The sequence below is a fragment of the Xenopus tropicalis genome, chromosome 1 (assembly GCF_000004195.4).
Source record: "Xenopus tropicalis strain Nigerian chromosome 1, UCB_Xtro_10.0, whole genome shotgun sequence".
NCBI classification, from domain to species: Eukaryota; Metazoa; Chordata; class Amphibia; order Anura; family Pipidae; genus Xenopus; species Xenopus tropicalis.
This window is the reverse complement of record NC_030677.2, coordinates 26,959,027-26,981,074: the sequence shown is the minus strand read 5'-3', so window position 1 is coordinate 26,981,074 and position 22,048 is coordinate 26,959,027.

The following is a 22,048-nucleotide window of genomic DNA, read 5'->3' as shown; positions in this document are numbered from 1 at the left end:
AAAACCATCCCCCTTCCAGCACCAGTGATTTCCGCCAGCGTTTTTTGACCGATGCATTCCAGCACCCAGTACTCCACCACTACGTTCCATAGCTTTCCAAAGTGCCTGTGCTGTGAGGCCCAACATGATCAGGTCCCACTGGGTTTTTCCCGGTGCCCCCTTGGGCCAGTCTGATACTGCACTGGCCACTTGTACAAAAACAAACATTTAATTGGTTGCTATAGGTTACCGGAACTGAGGAACCTCTGTACCTTGTGGCAAAACAGCTAATATCTGAGAAACCCCCAAAAATACAGAATTAATGTAAATTGCAAAGGTGCTCAGAACAGCATCCTGAGTAAGTATATTTCTACAGTATATCTATCTATTTATGTATATATAAAAAAAAATTTCAATCAGTTTTTCTGTTATATTCCCCAGCATTTGCATCTTCGCCCAGCCCTGCCTGTCTCTCCTGCTCTCTCGCCATATTTCCCTTTATCTGTGGCTTTCCCTCTCTCCCCTGCCATGTTAACCCGGCTCTCTATCTCACCCACTTAATTCTACCAATTGGAGGAAGTAGAAACAGTCAGCATGTTTAATGGGAGACAATGGTTCATTTGTAGAAACATGAGCCATGTCGATAAATCTTAACAGTCACAACAGATGAACTGAATCCTGAGTGAAAGATGGAGACATCGGGTGAAATGAGAAACTCCTGAAGGGCTTCTGAGTGCAACCTACAGCAATTTAAAGATTTCTTCAATCCATTGCCAGGCTCACTTACATTTTTTTTTTCTATTTAATGTTTTCCAGTGTTTCTATTACACTCCATTGCATGACAGGGACATAATGACTCTGCCAGATAACCATAAAGTCACAAAGACTTTGAAACAGGTCCACTATATGGATGCTGAGGGCAGGGGTCTTAAACAGGTCTAAACTGTCCCTCTAGGAAAATTCAATTAAGCCTCCAAGTCTCCATGTCCCTGACATGATGTGGAGCAGTCCTGATGCCCAGTCCTGCACTTAAGGGCAAATGCCCATACCTAGTGCACTTTTACCTTCCAATTTGTGCCTGTATGTTACCCAACCACTTAGACTGTAAGCTCTACGGGGCAGGGACCTTCTTCCTACTGTGTCTCATACCACATGGCACTTAACCCTGTGTATTTATACTTATTTATTGTATTTATTATAACACTTGTCCTCCCTGTGTGTAATTTTGTATTCTGTAAGATTGTACAGCTCTGCGTACCCTTGTGGTGCTTTATAAATAAAGTTATACATACATACATAAGGGTGACTTGTGCCTTGTAGGAGGGAGGTATTCTCCCATTGGTACTGTGATATTATAGGATGCCCTGTTGCTTATTTGATAAAAAGGAAGGGATTGCCATGTACTAGGCTTTTGGTGCTCCACCTTAGAGGCAGGTAGGAGTGCTGAGGGTCCAGGGGCTGATGTATTGCTCATCTTCTGGATTAAGCCAGGGTACCAGGACCCTGTGACCAAGGATGAGTAAGACCCTGTCATCCCAGGGGTTTAAGCAGGATAAGTGAGCTCAGTGACCCAAGTAGAGTAGTGGTAGGGTTAATATTCCATAGGCAATACTTGCCTAGTGTAGGGACCACAGTAGAAAGAGACCCCAGGTATTCTCCCCTCACATAGATGCCAATGACTGTGGGCACCCTATTATCTTAATGGGATTCACCTGTAGTTAAGACTCTGCACCTTGTATTGTGTTCTTCATTTGAGCTCCTTTGACATAATTTGTTCTGATTTTGGATGTTCAGTACACAACCTGTTTATATTTAAGAACCATTGGTGCTCAACTTCTGCACCCATCCATCATTATTCTAGTGAGTTGCCACCTCGGTTGTGAGCAGGTAAAGGTTACAAAGCAGTGACTTGTGTCCAGACTGCAGAATAGAGCATTATATATACCAAACAAAAAACAAACTAATCACTAAACCTGGGTGCTATCCAAGCCAGTAGTACACAAAATCATATATATATATATATACACACAAACGCACCAATGGTTTTGTCTGATATAATTACAGAATACAAGAATACATGGCTACAATCTTTAAAAGCCATTAATGGCTGCATGTGTTAGAGAGGATTTATTCAGAAGTAATTGAATATGTTGTTATGGGAGGAAGTGATAAGGCAAGATGAGAAGGTTATGTGCTCAGCACACATGGGAATATTTGCAAATGGGCAAACTATTATGGTCAGGGCTATGTTTTCAAACAGAGGGAAACGTTTTAATTTGATGTAAAATGATATCTTCCCCCATTATTATCAACCTGAAACTACACAGGAGTAGAAACATCAAAAAGGAAATGATCATATATCAATTACTGCTCTGTAGCATATAAAAAACCCTCATTTATTGAGTGCTTTGCACATTGCTATACACATTGCGCTACCCCTGGTCTGTGTCCTTGCCCCACTTGCTCCATTATTAGAGTCTGGTATAAGGTGCTGAATAAAACAAATTTGAGCAGAAGGGAGTCATTTTCTCAATGCCTGCCCTCAACAGGTGGTAACTACAGGCTTCCCATGCACCTTGTGCCTTATTATTATTATTATTATTGTGCCTATGGAACCGAGTGCGATTAAGATCCATGCAAACCCATGGCCAACCCCCTTAATGGTGCACACAAGTTGTGCTGCTTGCACTCCATTCATACAAAATATTGGCATCCAATTCTGGAGGCACAAAGTTTTGTACCTAACAGGGGGAGCACCATCCCAAAGCATGATGTATTGCCTGTATTTTGCACCACCCATCCTTCTATTTTTAGTGATGAGCAAAATATTTCACCGGACATGGATTTGCTGCCAAATTGTGCATTCCACCATCAGCATTTCATGAAAAAAAAATCAAAAGAGAAACACAGCAAGAGGGAAAAAGCCCATGGTTCAGCCTCAGGTTCAGGTTTAGTTTGTTATAGAATGGCCTTTTTTTTTAGCAATTTTCAATGAGTCTTCATTTTTATTTTGTATAGTTTAAATTATTTGCCCTCTTCTTCTGACTCTTTTCAACTTCAAATGGGGGTTCCCAGAAGCAAAAAAACTATTGCTCTGTGAGGCTACAATTTCACTGTTACTATTTTTTAATACTTACCTTTCTATTCAAGCCCTCTAATATTCATATTCCTGCTTCTCCTTCAAACCATTGCCTGGTTACTAGGTTATATTGGACCTTAGCAACCAGATAGCTGCTGGAATTTCAAATTGGAGAATAAAAAACTGATTAATTCAAAACCCACAAATAAAAAAAAACGAAGACCAATTGCAAATTCTCGACGAATGTAAGGTAAACACTTAGGATCTCATTTACTTACCGTATTTTCCGGCGTACAAGACGACTGGGCGTATAAGACGACCCCCAACTTTTGCAGTTAAAATATCCTCAATCTCCCCCCTGCAGCGTCCTTAAGCTCGTCCTCCCTAACATCTTCCAGATACCCCTAGCGTCCTCCCCAACATCATCCAGCTCCCCCTAGCATCCTCCCCAACATGCTCCAGCTCCCCCCAACATCCTCCCCCACATACTTCAGCTCCCCCCAACATCCACCCCCATATACTTCAGCTCCCCCCAACATCCTCCCCCACATACTTCAGCTCCCCCAAGTGTCCTCCGCCACCGCTGCTGCGTCCGGCTGCTTCATCCGGCTTTAAACGTAATGGCTTCATCCATCACCCCTCCCGCTCGCCTGCTGCTTCCTCTGGCTGCTTAGGTTGCGCCCCGTGCGCGCTGACGTGACGCGTATGCACAGGGCGTAACCAATAAAATTAACCACTGACCACCCATGAGCCTGTAACGCTTTAAAGGGGTCAGCGGTCAATTTTATTGGTTGCGCCCTGTGCATACGCGTCACGTCAGCCAGCACGGGGCGCAAACTAAGCAGCCGGAGGAAGCAGCAGGCGAGCGGGAGGGGTGGTGGATAAAGCCGTTCCCTTTAAAGCCGGATGAATCAGGCGAGCAGGAGGGGTGGTGGAGGATGCTGGGGGGACCCTGCAAGCAAGTACCCGGCGTATAAGACGACCCCTGACTTTAACCCAGATTTTTCTGGGTTAAAAAGTCGTCTTATACACCGGAAAAAATTTTCTGTCCTTGGAAGTCATATAAACTCAACATGGTATAAATTTGAATTAAACGCTATCATTTATAAAATGTAACGATAATGCATGAATCTAGTTTTCATTCAAAAACATATTTTTGTTTAAATTTGAGTTTAAACAGACGTTTGTTTCCATAAATCCAAAAAACATGAATTGCTCCAGCAGCCATTTTGGCACTCTTGGAAAACAACAATGTGTTTAAGTTTCACTTGAAACTGGGTGAAATAGAAAACAATGATGGGATTAACTTCCCCCTGAAAATATGTGAAATAAAAAACAATGATGGGATTAACTTCCCCCTGAAAATATGTGAAATAAAAAACAATGATGGGATTAACTTCCCCCTGAAAATATGTGAAATAAAAAACAATGATGGGATTAACTTCCCCCTGAAAATATGTGAAATAAAAAACAATGATGGGATTAAGTTCCCCCTGAAAATATGTGAAATAAAAAACAATGAGGGGGTTAACTTGTCCTTGAAACTAGGTGAAACAGAAAACAATGAGGGCATTAACTTCTCCTTGAAAATGTGTCAAGGAAAGGCTGTCACTGACTATTCTATTCCTCTACTATTCTCCATAGGACTCAATGGTACAGATCAAACCTGCCATTTTTTTGTTTTTTTGACAAAAACAGTGAACCAAACATTAAGAAATCACCAATTATGGGAGTTTTTTTTTTAAAAAAACTGGAATTTTGGGGGGAAAATTTTTGAAAAACTCAAATTTTTTTAGAAACAATATCAGAAAAATTGAGTACTGGCAAAAACGTATTTTTTGACCTTTTTCTCAAAAATTCTTAAATATGCCCCTTAATGTTTTGTAAATTCTTGTAAAGAACAATAAAGCACAAATGCAATGATCATTTCCTAGTATATTAGGGTTTCAGCTGAAATGTTCTGTTCCAAGTGCAGACGTTATCATTAGCAATTTAGCTGCCACGTTTTCAGGATATCCATGAATGCAGGAAGATGATATGTACCTATTGTGAATGCAAAGGTAGATGCGCAGAGCTGAATTTATTAAATCTGGCAATTATCTATTGTGAGAAGGAGCCTTGCTGTTATACTCGGTGGCTAATTTGTCCCGGAGAGTGCAGAATAACATACAGATCCCTTCAGCGAGTCATTTGCTTTAATTCAGATGAGATCATTACAATTCAGTCATAATTATCTCCCAAAGACAAGGAAAAATAAAAGGAGTTTCTAAAATCTGCTGCCTCCTGTGTTATAAAGCGCTGTACAACCCGAATGAATCAAACTGTGCTCTTTATCTTGTCTGTTTCTAACAAGTGAAGTACTTGAGTTACCTACGGGCAACTTGCAAGCCTTTATGCTCCCTGCATTTGGCAACGGCTCAGAAGGAGATGCAGCCACTTAGTGGTGAAATCCTTGATGCTAGAAATTTGGCAGAGGACCATGTCCATCTTAACTCAGTCGACTTCACATATACAATCTTTGTAAAACAAGATGAAACAGTATGTAAAGTAGAAATGTTACGTATTTAACCTGTGAAATCACTTTATTTAGATAAATACAGGCTAAAAAGTAAGCAAGCAATGCAGGTATGACAGCAAATCAAATACCTCATTGTATAGTACAGGTATCGGACCCCTTATCAGGAAACCCATTATCCAGAAAGTTACGAATTAGGGAAAGGCCATTTCCCATAGACTCCATTTTAATCAAATAATTCACATTTTTTTAAAATAATTCCTTTTTCTCTGTAATAATAAAACAGTACCTGTACTTGATCCCAACTAAGTAAGTAATCCTTACTGGAGCCAAAACAATCCTAGTGGGTTTAATTACTGTTTAATTCTTTTTTTTAGCAAACTTAAGGTAGGAGATCTGAATTACGGAAAGACCCCTTATCCGGAAAACCCCAGGTCCCAAGCATTCTGGATAATGGGTCCCATACCTGTAACTGGTTTTAATGGTACAGGTAAGGGATCTGGAAACCCGGTATTCAGAAAGTTCTAAATTACGTGAAGGCCATCTCCCATAGACTATCTCAATCAAATAATTCACATTTGTATAAAAAAATATATTTTTTTAAAAATAAAACAGTATATTGTACTTGATCCCAACTATCATTATTGGAAGCAAAACAATGTTTAAATGGTTTTTGGCAGACTTAAGATATGGAGATCCAAATTATGGAAAAATCCCTTATCCAGAAAGCCCAGGTCCTGAGCATTCTGGATAACAGGTCCTATACCTATAGTAGTAATAGAGAGGCTTTACTGGCATTTTAGAGGTCATTGGTGAGGGCTCAACTTTAAAACTGCCTTTAGTTTTAAAGATCAAATTAGCTAAACAATACTTATAACAAAGATACAAAATCATATTATAACATTACCTGTACAGTTTAGGAGGTAGAAAAAACATAATATATATCATGGGAATTAATAGAGTTTAGTATGTAAACATTTTTCAGAAGCTAGAATAAAGGGACACAGAATGAAGAGGAAGAATACATTGAAATTAACTTTAAAGCAGAATTAAACAAACACTTGTTCTTGGTGCGTGAGTAATGGGTTCCAGCTTTATTTACCTTCTACTGTCTCACTATCTGCTTTGTATGGGTCAAATGTTGCATCAAAGATTTCAGGAATGCCTCAGTTTTTCAGTGTCTCTTGGGACCTTCCTCAGAAGTTGTGTCCCCAATGATGGCCAAGGAAAGGAGTCTTCTGGAAACTGGCCAAAGAGTGTTGTCCAGGACTTCAGGATGTTGGTGGATATGCCTGCGTGCCAGTCTGGGAAGAGAAGTCTCCTTTTAATAAAGCTCTTTAAGTGGGTTCTAAAGATAAGGGTGGAAATTAGGAAAATGCAGAATATAAAAGAAAATAATGAAGAGAATAAAGTAGATGATTATAATTGAAACAAAGATAACACGTGATATTTTACTTGTACAGTTTAGGAGGTAGGAGAGACATAGTTACATAGGGTTGAAAAAAGACCAGAGTCCATCAAGTTCAACCCTTCCAAGTAAACCCAGCACACACAACCCACACCTACCAATCTATACCAACACATACATAAACCATATATACAAACATTAATACTAACTGTAGATATTAGTATCACAATAGCCTTGGATACTATGCTTGTTCAAAAACTCACCCAGGCCCCTCTTATAGGCATTAACAGAATCTGCCATTACCACATCACTAGGAAGGGCATTCCCCAACCTCACTGCCCTCACCGTGAAAAACCACCTACGCTGCTTCAAATGAACATTCCGTTCCTCTAATCTAAAGGGGGGGCCTCTGGTGCGTTGATTATTTTTATGGGAAATATAATATATATCGTGGAATTAATGGAGTTTAGTATATAAACATTTAAAAAAACAGAAGATAGTTAGAATGAAGGGACACAGAATGAAGAGGAGGGAAAAACTGAAAGTAACTATAAAGCAGAATTAAACAAAGACTTGTTGAACCAACTGGTTCTAGGCACATGTGTTCTGGATTTATTTACCTTCTACTGTGTATCTGCTGTGATTGGGTCAAATGTCATTTGAAAGGTTTCATGAATGCCTCATTTTTTCATTGGGTCCCTACATGTCTCTTGGGACCTTCTTCAGGACTTGTGTCCTCAGTGATTGCCAAAGATTGTGTTGCCCAGGACTTCAAGATGTTGGTGGATATGCCCGAGTGCCAGCCTGGGAAGAGCTGTCTCACTTTATTGAAGCTCTTGAAGTGGGTTTTAAAGGTAGGGTGCAAATTAAGAAAATGCATGTGGTTTAAAGAAAATTATAAAGAGAATAAAGTAGATGTTTACAATTGAAACTCTTTTGAATTAGTAATAGTCTGGAGCCAATTAATGGGATATCATAGTGGGCTAGCAGAAGATGTTGAGATGAATGGCTCTAGCAAAAACATTCATTAATAGCTGATATGGTTTCATTAATAGTTGATAGAAAGTGAAGGCCCATACATATTCCCTGTGCTGTTTAGGGTGGCTCATCATGATTATATGTCATTCTTGGAATTTTAAAATGTAATAATATTAACAATATATTCTATTTGTGACAAGAATACACCAAAATTAAACATTATGCAGAAGAAGTGCCTTTTATTTGTTATTTTGGTGACAATACTCTGTATTTCTGCCAACAGTAACAGGTATACTGCCTATGAGCTACTGATTATAGGCATTGGAGAGATATATGGCAGAAGAAGGCATCCACCCCAATATCATTACATTGAAATACAGCAATGGAAAGTCCAATTTACACACTAGGTAATATATTTATTGATGATTTGAATCATACTTTGCAATTGTTTGAAGCAATGAGAGACAGATTGGAAGTTAAAATATTTACATCATTCATTCGAATATTTTCAGCAGCTGCAACTGACATCTAACCCACATACGAACACCCCCAGGAACACAAGGGAGCACACTGACTTGGAGTCAAGGGGTATTAATTCTTGCGTCAAATGCATAAAAGTCATTTTGTCTTGCAAATGCATAAGAGACAATGGGAGTTTATATATGTACAAACATACACATTGTGGCATTGTAGCTGAGAAGACTCTAATGCAGGGGTCCCCAACCTTTTTTACTCCTGAGCCACAGTCAAATGTAAAAAGACTTGGAGAGCAACACAAGCACCATAAAAGTTCATGGAGGAGCCAAATAAGGGCTGTGATTGGCTATTAGGCAGCCTCTATGCACCCTATCAGCTTACAGGGGCTTTATTTGGTAGGAAATCTTGTTTTTATTCAACCAAAACTTGCCCCCAAGTCAGGAATTCAAAAATAACTCTGGTTATAACCTGGTTTGGGGGCACTGAGAGCAACACCCATGAGGTTGCTTAGGAGTCACTGGTTGGGGATCACTGCTCTATAGGAAAGGTGTAAAGGTGTATATCTCCCAGAATGCTCTATGGGACAGAGCAAATGTCGAGAATAATTGGTTAAAAAATGTACAGGTGTTTATAACTCATCAAGCTGTGAGTGTGGTCTCTGTCCAGGAAGGAGGAAACAGGATGTGGAAGTGGAGCAGCTGAGAGGAATGGGAGGAAAGCTAGAAGAATGTGAGTTGTCTAATAGCGACTGATGTACTATAAAAGAGTGGAATTCAGATAGATAGATAGATGGATAGATAGATAGATAGATAGATACAGTAGATGATAGATAGATAGATAGATAGATACAGTAGATGATAGATAGATAGATAGATAGATAGATGGATACAGTAGATGACAGATAGATAGATAGATCGATAGATAGATGCCAGTTGAGCAAGAATGAACTATAAGTAGTTTTTGTATATGCTGTGGAAAACCATGCTGTGAATAAAACATAGACGTTAACTGCTTGAAATTACATTAGGTGCCTCTGTCTCTTACTTTGAAACAGGTATTACCACTTTTGCTTATCTACCATCTAAATGAATTCCCACAACACACATCTATATATAACACAACAGTTGCTTCCACGCCGGTGTATTTCCGCTGGGTCTATCTGACAGCAGGTGAGGTCATATTTGCGAATGAGTTCCCCATCCTGGGTGTCCCTGCAAGGCTTCAAGTTCACTTTGTCATTGAGTTTAAATGAACAGCTGGTTGGCTGTCCAGCTTGAGGCCGAAGGTTTGTATACCTGACAGGGCAAAATAGTAGCATTGTAATTGTTATATCAAGATAGAGACACAAAACAATAGAAACCCACATGTTCTTTGGGCTTACTAATCCACTGGGTTTGGAATCTAAAATGAGAGCAAACAGAGCTCTTTCCTTATGCTGTCTATGGCCTGAGTGCATTGCTTAGTTTTACATCTTAAAGCCAAAAGTTCAAGCAACTCAAAGTAATGAGTCCCTTTCCATATTGAATGCTACCAAAGCTTTCTAATATATTAAGCAAGATTGGATTTTTTTTCTGATAAATGTAGCTTTTATTCTGGAGTCAGTAAAGCATGACTAATACAATAAGCAATGCCAAGGCTGCGATTAAATTCAACATAGTATTTAACGTTTCCATTGTGTTGTTTCATGCATATTGTTGGCAAACTCAGGTATCATTTATCATGTTGTGCTCCTAAAAGTGAACATTCTAATTAATCACCAAGGACAAGTCATTTGCATATCAGAAACAATTGCCAGGTCCAGACTGCTTCTCACTTACACTTTATTTAAATAGGTTTCTGTAAAGTCCATCATAGAGTTCATGTATCTTTGCAGGTCCAGGGCCACGCACCTTTCCCACTGTCTGTTGTGCGTAAAACCACTTCCATTAGAGGTACTTGCGTTAAAGTGTGCTCTTTGCCTTCCTTATAGTTGCACTCAGCGCCACTCAATGCTTCCTGTCTTCCATTCTGAATTGATCTCCGCTGCACCTATTGACGCAGGGGAACCCTGAAACTACTGCCACCTCCACAGAGGGAGCGCCCTAGGAAACCCGGTCGGCCACCTCGCCCCTGCACCTGTGGGGGGTGTTGCAATACGAAACGCAATGGAGTACAGACTAGGGGTAGGCAGGAGAGGCTCCTGCCTGGCGCCCCCCAATCGTTGCGCCCTAGGCAGCTGCCTCATCTGCCTACCCCTAGTTCTGGCCTCCAAACCAGGTGGTAGCTCCAGTGTTGGACTGAGATGGCAGGGGCCCCCAGAAAACCCTGGACAATGGGCCCACGCTCAAAAATGTAACTCCTCCTCTCCTCCCTCAAACTCTTTATTCTCCTAGTCTCTTCTCTCTACATACTATACTCTATTCTTCCATCTATCAGGCTTCCTTGTTCCCATGCAGAAATAGGGAATGGCCATAATATAGGCCAAACAGTTAGAAGCAAGAGGGCCCACTGGGAGTTTTCCTGGGATCCTGATGGGCCAGTCCGACACTGGGTAACTCTAGTTTCCTTAGCCCCCTCCAGTTGTGCCGAAATAATAAGGTGCATGTCACGGGTATGCTGAGCACCCAAAATGACACCAGGTAGACTTTGAAAATATTCAACGCAACTGCATCCAATTGCCAACCAAACACTTGCGCAGTTGAATTAATTTGGGCAATTGTGGTAGGCGCAGTGCAATTGCATAATGGCCATTTGCAACCACAATGATGCCAGAATTCTGGGGGGAAACACTGCATTGTGGGAAAAAAACATGATAAATGCACTTTGTCCCCACATGTTAATTTTGCCCTCTTGACTAAAAAGTAGTAAAAATCATTATATACTGTATATATATATATATTCTGCTTGAATAAACGCCGATTTTTTTCTTCATAAGTCCTGTGAGTGTGGATCCTCTTCTTGCTGTATATATATATATATATATATATATATATATATATAAAAGAAACAAAAGGAGCACTCCCTACAAACAATCAACTGCCCCAGGTGCTGGCCAGGAGTTTATGTAAATGAAGAACAGAGTGCCGCACACACAGGGATTTTAAAAAAGAACAAAAAATCTGTGTGCGGCACTCTGTTCTTCATTTAAATATATATATATATATTTCTACTGTACAGCGCTACGTACATAAGTAGCGCTTTATAAATAAAGATATACATACATATATATATACACACACAGGTATTGGACCCCTTATCTGGAAAAACCATTATCCAGAAAGTTCTGAATTAGGTAAAGGCTATCTCCTATAGACTCCATTGTAATCAAATAATTCACATTTTTAATAATGGTTTCCTTTTTTTCTGTAATAATAAAACAGTACCTGTACTTGATCCCAACTAAGATATAATTACCCCTTATTGGGGGCAGAACAGCCCTATTGGGTTTGTTTAATGGTTAAATGATTCCCTTTTCTCTGTAATAATAAAACAGAACCTGTACTTGATCCCAACTAAGATATAATTACCCCTTATTGGGGCAGAACAGCCCTATTGGGTTTATTTAATGGTTAAATGATTCCCTTTTCTCTGTAATAATAAAACAGTACCTGTACTTGATCCCAACTAAGATATAATTACCCCTTATTGGGGGCAGAACAGCCCTATTGGGTTTGTTTAATGGTTAAATGATTCCCTTTTCTCTGTAATAATAAAACAGAACCTGTACTTGATCCCAACTAAGATATAATTACCCCTTATTGGGGGCAGAACAGCCCTATTGGGTTTATTTAATGGTTAAATGATTCCCTTTTCTCTGTAATAATAAAACAGTACCTTGTACTTGATCCCAACTAAGATATAATTACCCCTTATTGGGGGCAGAACAGCCCTATTGGGTTTGTTTAATGGTTAAATGATTCCCTTTTCTCTGTAATAATAAAACAGTACCTGTACTTGATCCAAACTAAGATATAATTACCCCTTATTGGAGTCAAAACAATCTTATTGGGTTTAATTACTGTTAAAATCATTTTTTTTGTAGACTTTAGATAGGAGATCCAAATTACGAAAAAGACCACTCATCCGGAAAACCCCATGTCCCGAGCATTCTGGATAACAGGTCCCATACCTGTACCCCCACAAAATAATAATGTTTCATAAACTCTAATTCCAGTTTCTCCATTCTGAAGATATTACCCAAAATATTCTGTTTCTTGTTTATTACATATATTATATTAGAAGTCACTTCCCCTGTGTAACAGCACTCAGCCTTCCTCCTTATATGGTTATGGAACTCCTCGGTGACTTATAATATTCTTATATTTTACAAAACATATATATATATATGTATTTATAGTGATCATTTTTTTTATTATCACAATAAAAGTACATCAGCAGTAATGATAATAGTTAATGGTAATTAGTTCATGGATAAAGTGAGTTCCAGGGAATTGTAAAAAAAATTCTGTGTTAGCGGTACTGATTAAGGGACCGCTCATAAAACAATATGGGTTACAAGGGAAATCTATTATAGAGGAGCTAGATAAAAGAGACAGGACTAGGCTGTTTATGCAGTTTCTTCACATAAGTGGTGTTACTTACAGTGTGGGGCACTTACTGCCAGGCTAGGCCCTTTCTTTAAGGCCACAATCTAAAGGGTTCCCATTGGACTGAATGCCAATATGTAAAATAAAAATAATAATACAAAAGTTGAATAACAGCACCAAGATAGGGTTACATTATGGTTACATAACAGGGGAAAGGTAAGCAAGCTGAAGGCACGGTGCTACAACAATTCTTTTCAAAGGGCCACTGAATTTTTTCCCTAAAAGAAACACCAGCCGGGGAAAAAACATAGCCGTTCAATTCAGTGGGCAGATATTGGCACCCCCAGTAAATCCTGAACTTAGTTAGTTGGGGTCTCTAAGTAAATACATTTTATTATTCCTTCAGCTATGACTGTCCCACATGAGGAAATCATCCTTACTCATGGCCAGATAAGGGTTGCTTGGGTTCCCGGTCGGCTTGGCCCACCTGTGGCCCCTAGTCTGGGTCATTGCTGCCCCACCATGCCGCTAATCTTTTACCTCCCCACACATGTATATTCATACATCGACGGGAGGAGGGGAGGTTTGGGAATAAGGTAACCGGATAGGGTTCCTAGGGCGCATGGCCGGTTTTGTGAATAACTAATAATAACAACCACTATTTCCTATTTCACTCAAACGCATTATTGATATTTATGTTTAGGGTCACCCTCCATGGGGAGATTTATCAACCGTGAGAGATCTGCACTACCCTCGAGCATTAGCATTGGTGCCAGTGTAAATCACCAGCAGTAGAGCAAATTTATCTCGCTACATCATACAAAAAAGTGTATTTTACAAAAGTTCATTTTAAGGTGAATTCCCCCCGCTAAAACATGCACCATAGCATTTGTTTATAAGCAGTATATAAGTGTTTCCTTCTGGAACTTGTGCTGGATGGAAAATCTAGTTCTAGGTTCAGCAGAGGCAGGGGCAAGGCAGTTGGCACCCTGTAAATTGTGCAGAGACGCCAAGCTCCTAATGTTGCTATCAGGAGCATCAGTTCTGCATATAGGATGGGCATGGCCTATTTAGTGTGGGGGCATGGCCTATTGGCAGGCTGTATTCATAGGTAGAACCTGCAGCCAGAGGTGCTGATGGGGTCAGGCAACTTATGCCTGTATTTTGGCATTTTTCTCGCTTCCGTACAGTCAGAAAATGACTCCTTATATCTTTTAAAAATGAAGCAAGCAATTGCTACCCACTGATTGGTTGCTATGGGTTACTGGACCTATAGGAACCTTTGACAATTTTACTTTGTTCTGCCCTCCAGTCCTGTTTCACACTTGCCTGCTGCCTCCCATTTTACTCTGTGCAGTCTGCCTTCTCCTACTCTTAGCTATCTTCTCGCCCGGTTTCTGCTTTCGCACCATTGCCCAAGGCCACCTTCACCACCCTCCACCACCTCCTCCACATTATGGAGCTGATACAATGCCTGCTGGACTTTTGCTTGCTTTCAGCATATCTTATTATTTCAACTTCTCCTTTCAGCCCCACCCCTAGACTCCTCTTCCTCACTTTCTCTCTTAGACTAATTACCAGTTTTTGACCCAGCCTATTTCCTGATTTAGTCTGTAGATTTTCCAATGGACTGTCTCAGTTCTTTGCTTAATGAGAAAATATGATGTTTATAGCAGGATTTCTGCTCAAGGATGTGTTTAGTGTATTTCATTTACAGTATAAGGGTCTCCTTTCAGTTCCTGGCACCCTAACCTTACTTGTGTATGACTTCTCTATGGGTTGTTGCTATAATAACTAGGTGAGCCCTGGCCGAGTCACTTGCAGCCTGGAAATGATCAGTCTGCATACAATCTATTCATTCTGGGATCAGCCGAAGGAAAGTGCAAAGTTCACACTGATAAAACCAACCTTGAGCACATTTACAGGACACGAGCTGAGCACAGTGTCAGGCTGCCCATTTGCACATAATAAATGTGGGTATGATTAATCCAATCCAATATTTGTTTTAAGATAATTTCTGCTTTTACTTCAATACGCCATTCATGGGAAAGGGTACCAGGTACCGCCTTCAATATGATATCATGACCCATATAAACTACAGGGTGATAGGCAGTCTTACCAAGAATGGTGCCATAAATTACATTTGGCTCAATTTGAAGACACCCTTCACTCTCTATTGTGCTCTGCCAACAAAAACTCATTATTTGGAATCGTAAAAATGTCATAAAATAACCAGAGGAAGGATAAACTAGTACTTAGCAAGCCTTTTCCTTTCTATGTAAGGGAAGAAAAAAACAGTTTATAAACAGGGGCTATTATCCCTCTATATAAAAGGGTAAAAAAAACTCCCTTTTTGTATATAGTTGGTGTATATTGTGTAGATTTGCTATACACCAGCCCTAAGCACTGAAAGCCATTGTTCCTAATGGCATATTCCTAGACTTTCACCCATACTGATCCCAATAAGCAATGTACTGTATCATGTATATGCACTGGGCACTTGGTTAACAGAGGCCCTCCACATACACACAGATGTCATCCCAAGGCAAAGAGAATACTGTACAGGTATGGGATCCCTTATCCGGAAACCTGTTTTCCAGAAAGTTCCGAATTACAGAAAGGCCTTATCCAGAAAACCCCTGGTCCCGAGCATTCTGGATAACAGGTCCCAGGTGACACAGGGCATGGCTGGATTGTTTGCAGGAAGGGGGCTGAGGAAGGACATCCAGGAATCATAAAACTACAGTAAGCCATACAGTACGTAGAATCCATTGCTTGTGAAACAATCACATCGAGATCTGGGAAGCTTAAGGCTAATGCCAGCCGAGGCGTAGGGCAGATATTTTCGTCAAGCGGAAAAGCGATAGAGAATGCAAAGTCTCACGTTTTTATGCGTATATCGGCTACATGTGCCTGCACCCGAGCGTATCTCCTTCATTTGGGTGCAGGCACATGTAGGAGGCGTAGGGCGGAATTTTCAGCAAGCGCTTTTCCGCTTGCCGAAAATATCTGCCCTACGCCTCATCTGGCATCAGCCTTAGAGCAAGGAAGAGTTTTTCCTCTTCTGGAGTCAATTGGCTACAGATGTGTTTTTTTAGCCTTTCACCTAGAAGTTAGGCATTATTTATTTGAACAAAGGGGGAACATTTCTGATAATTAAGTGTCTTCTTTTTTCCACTTTATGATCAGTATAGCAAAAAATATATTTATTTATTAATCAAGACTATCCAAAAGTAAGCCTGGCACATTTCAACCAATAGAGGGTTTAAAACAAGACAGAAAGAGGCATAGTATCCATATAGAATATGTAGCTTGTAACATATAAACATAAGGTATATATTTTGTATGGATGCTATACCTTTTTTTGCCTTGTTTTAGTTTAGACCCTATATAATATAAAATGCTTTGGGCTTACTTTTGGCCAAATATTCCTTCTTTTTTTTGATTAATAAACATATTTTTTTGCTATACTGGAGTGTACAGCCCTTTCTGATTGTATGAGGACTGTTACTGGAGACATTTAATGGGCGGCCTAACTTGAACCTGCACCTCCTCTGGGTGTTTTGGGTGTGCGCCAGCTAAGCCTTTATATAATGAATTTATGTCCCGTTTTTAAACCTTAACTGTTACAGTGAAACAAAAATGTAGCCAAGTAGAAAACTGGAATATTAAACCCCACCACAGATTGAAAGGAAAAAGCTGTAGAAAGATCTAAGGGATTGCTTCCATGGCACTTAACCCAATCCTTCCAGGTATAGAGACAGAAGCTGAGAATTGTGGGAGTAGGGACAGTGAAGATAAGATCAGAGAGCTTTCACAGCAATTGGATGTAGGCAGTAATTCTATACTAGAATAATAATATATATTATAGGAATGGCTGATGGCAAGTGTGGCTGGGGCCCACTGTATGATCCGCTGTTACTCTGACAGGCCAGTTCCACCCTGAGCTTCAGTGCAATACTGGTTCAGTCCATTCCCGACAATAAACTGTGGATTTCTGGAGGAAAAAAAATGCCTCTTATTCGAACCACCCGCTGGTAACACAAGCTGCTTTATGAAAGGGATTAAACACAGTAAGGTTTTGATTCCAATCAACTCTAACTCCACCTAGGGTTATGCTCACTGAAACAACATTCTTAGAAGATATTTCCTTTCTTGCATAATATCGTAATCTGCTTTAATAACATGTTAGGTCATAGGAAGAACTAACATTGAATGCATATTTTTTGTGTTTCATGCTTTTGAACCTGAGTGTTGGTTTCTATGTATTAGTTATAAGGCAGAAGCCTATGTATTTAGTTTCTCTAGTTTACATACAGTATCTGTATTATTGGCCCATAGGTTTGTGACCACTTCCTGTCACATTTAAATATAGTACTTGGAAAGGGTTGGCACTTCCTTTTTGGCCATAATCTGCTGACCCAGTTGGAGGTGTCTAGGAAACCTGGGATCAACGAGGACAACTTAGTGTGGTCCGCAGCGGTCCCCGATCCAACTACATTTTTTAACCTGCCCGATCGATATGTGGGCGATTTCAGGCCAGATATTGGTCAGGCAGGCCCTTTATTAGTGCCCATATATGGGCCGATTAGCTGTCAAATCTGTCTAAGGGACCGATATCGGCAGCTAGAATCGGCCCGTGTATGGCCACCTTTAGAAAGACAACCCTTCTAGTGTAAGTCAGGGAACAGGGACCATGTGAATAGGGTTTAGTCAGTTATAGGACTAACAATAGTACATTTTAGCAACATAAAATAATCAGTAAAAGCAGGAAAGAGCAGCCAGTGCTCCAACAAGGATTGATAGCTGGTGGCAGCTCTCCCCTAGGCTCTGAAGGGACCACAGTATTGAAGATGGAATTAGGTTATGTCCCTCTCCCTTAACCACATCTGCTGTAAGATCTGAACCACATTTGCTAGAAACCATAAACCTACCAGGCCCTTTATACAGGGTGTCACATTGCTGTCTCTGCCTGTGACTGATCGCTTTTATTACAAAACTCAGCTGGATCTGTGAATATAAGCCTGTGATGTCCACTACGTTTATTTATACACAACAGCGAGAGAGATGTAGTTTCACAACACCCCCACCTTCTTCTTTCACTTAGAGAAGGCTATCTGAAGGAGAGAAACAGTTCAGTGTGACCTGTGTTTTACTGTTCACTAGCTTGGGAAGGCCTGTTTTAGCCAAGATAGGGTTACAGGAGCGTATATAACTTTTTATATAAACATGAAAATATGGGGGTGCTAACAAATCCAAACAGGAAGGGACCTATGAGCAGTCGAAGGAAAAAGTATCTTATATATAACAAGTAGGAGACATGAATAAAAGTTAGGTTTTAAACAATATAATAATTAGACAGTACACCTTTAAAATATATTGCCACTTCTTCTTTCTTTATAACTGTACTTTGACCACCAGACTTTTTTTTTTTCTCATCCATAAAACTATGTTAACTCAGAAGTTTAGTTCCTTTGACTGGAGTAAAACAATTATGGGTTAAAATGTTTCCAACCTTCATTTTCTTTAATTAACAGAAGAATTGTTATAAAGATATATTCCTGGGATTTCCCTATCTCTTTTGAATAGAAGGCTTATCTGTTTGGAAGAAAATAAGATAGAAGAAGCTGGAGTAGGATCAATCCATTAACCCTGCTCATAGTCAGGATTCAGGGAGATACCATCAAACATGTTGGAGTGGGTGTTTATTTGCACTCATCACAAAAGGACAGTAAAGTGTTCCTTTACTTTAATTCATACAAACATCCTCCTTAAAGAGAACTAAAGCCTAACTAGAGAAGTAGGGCAGAAATGCTGCACATTATGTTTTGTGCTTCTGTACCAGCCCAAGGCACCCACAGCCCTTTAGCAGGGAAGGTCTGTGCCCCCAAAGATGCCCCAGTAGCCCCCCATCTTCTTTTCTGCTGATTCCCTGCCCATACTCTGTGCTGCTGTCACTTACCTGAGCTTAGGGGCCCACTCACTATATACTGTATATATAGAATATAAATGTCTCACTATACTGTATATATAGAATATAAATGTCACACTATACTGTATATATAGAATATAAATGTCTCACTATACTGTATATATAGAATATAAATGTCACACTATACTGTATATATAGAATATAAATGTCTCACTATACTGTATATATAGAATATAAATGTCACACTATACTGTATATATAGAATATAAATGTCACACTATACTGTATATATAGAATATAAATGTCTCACTATACTGTATATATAGAATATAAATGTCCCACTATACTGTATATATAGAATATAAATGTCACACTATACTGTATATATAGAATATAAATGTCACACTATACTGTATATATAGAATATAAATGTCACACTATACTGTATATATAGAATATAAATGTCACACTATACTGTATATATAGAATATAAATGTCTCACTATACTGTATATATAGAATATAAATGTCCCACTATACTGTATATATAGAATATAAATGTCCCACTATACTGTATATATAGAATATAAATGTCACACTATACTGTATATATAGAATATAAATGTCCCACTATACTGTATATATAGAATATAAATGTCCCACTATACTGTATATATAGAATATAAATGTCTCACTATACTGTATATATAGAATATAAATGTCCCACTATACTGTATATATAGAATATAAATGTCACACTATACTGTATATATAGAATATAAATGTCCCACTATACTGTATATATAGAATATAAATGTCCCACTATCCTGTATATATAGAATATAAATGTCACACTATACTGTATATATAGAATATAAATGTCCCACTATACTGTATATATAGAATATAAATGTCACACTATACTGTATATATAGAATATAAATGTCACACTATACTGTATATATAGAATATAAATGTCCCACTATACTGTATATATAGAATATAAATGTCACACTATACTGTATATATAGAGTATAAATGTCTCACTATACTGTATATATAGAATATAAATGTCACACTATACTGTATATATAGAATATAAATGTCACACTATACTGTATATATAGAATATAAATGTCACACTATACTGTATATATAGAATATAAATGGCACACTATACTGTATATATAGAATATAAATGTCTCACTATACTGTATATATAGAATATAAATGGCACACTATACTGTATATATAGAATATAAATGGCACACTATACTGTATATATAGAATATAAATGGCACACTATACTGTATATATAGAATATAAATGTCACTATATACTGTATATATAGAATATAAATGTCTCACTATACTGTATATATAGAATATAAATGTCACACTATACTGTATATATAGAATATAAATGTCACACTATACTGTATATATAGAATATAAATATCACAATATACTGTATATATATAGAATATAAATGGCACACTATACTGTATATATAGAATATAAATGGCACACTATACTGTATATATAGAATATAAAAGTCTCACTATACTGTATATATAGAATATAAATGTAACAGTATTAGGCTGATTAGTAATTAATACAGATAATTACTACATAGCTGCTCAGCAACCAGTGTAATTGGCATAAGAATTTAATCATCAGTCCTGTAGCATCAGCTTAGGGTGAAGACACACGGAGCTACTAGTAGCAGCTACTTGTCGTTGCTACTAAAATAGACAATGCTGATCATTTACTGATAATTATCTCTACATGTGTTTAAGTAGAGGCAATTTTCAGTATTGTCTATGGCAAGGTATTTTCTCTAGTGTAGTATTCGTGAAAAAGTAGCTGCTACTAGTAGCTCCGTGTGTCTTTACCCTTATATGACAGACAAACGTAATTTTCTGCTTGCTAATTTGCTACGACCCCTAAGCTCAGCTTTTCACCAGCTGCCCAGAGTCCACTGAGCATGTGCAGTGTCACTGACACTATGCAAGATGAGGAGCTCATGTTTGAAGACCTGGATCATTGCTACTATTAAGATGCTGAAATATTAGGTTGGTGCAGTAAGTTAAGTGTATAAGATATGGAATTTTAGCCATATTTATTTTTAGGGCTCAGTTCTCTAAATGTTGAAACAGCTGGGAAGCAAGAGGAGGCGCACCCATTCCTTTAATGAACAAGATCAATTGTGCTGTTTTATAAGTTAATCACAGCAAATAGTGGCTTTTACTTGGAAGATCCGATTCCTTTTTATTAAGAAACCACTGTATATGAATCACTTTCTATGGAAAGAAACCTGTTAACGTTTCACAAGGTTTCACAAAGGTTATTCGCTTACATGTGTTCAAAGTACAAATCGCCATGTTGTTTACCCATAATGCAGCTTTTCCCCACAATTCCAGCATAACAGGGGCCCGAGGGTGAGCAGAAAAAATTGAGAAAAAAATGAATTACAGATGTAAGAGAATGTACTAGTGAGAATGCTGAGTACCAGCAGGGGAAAGAAAGGCGGAGCCAGAATAACCAGAATTCGGGGGGGCTTTCATTGGATGATTATTTTGAATTATGATGCAGCCACTGAAGTGCTGTGGATAACTTTTATTGAGAAATATTGCTTTGGGGAAACAACCTTAATTAAAAAAAACACAAATACAAGAGTATTGTAGAAATGATACCTATATTGGCTAACAATAAAAATACATTGCAAGCTTTCGGAGCTCTAAGGCCCCAAAATATTGCCTGATAAAGCGGCCTAAGAGCTCGGAAAGCTTGCAATGTATTTTTATTGTTAGCCAATATAGGTATCATTTCTACAAAACTCTTGTATTTGTGGGTTTTTTTTTATTATTTTTGACACTGGCTAACATGGTACTACAGATTTTGTTTTGGGATACAACCCTGACATTGTGAATGAACAACAGGGTTTATACTGTATGCCCTTTAACCTGACACAGATCCTACCTTAGATTAACCCTTTGCCAGCAATGGAAAATCTATCATACAGGCATAAAAAAAGTCTGTAGAAACAGATATTCTAGATTTTTGCACTTCATTCAAATGAATGTAGTTCCGGTGCAGCCCCTAGTAGTTAATAGTGATGAGCAAAACACGGAAAATCATGTGCGGCAAAAAAAA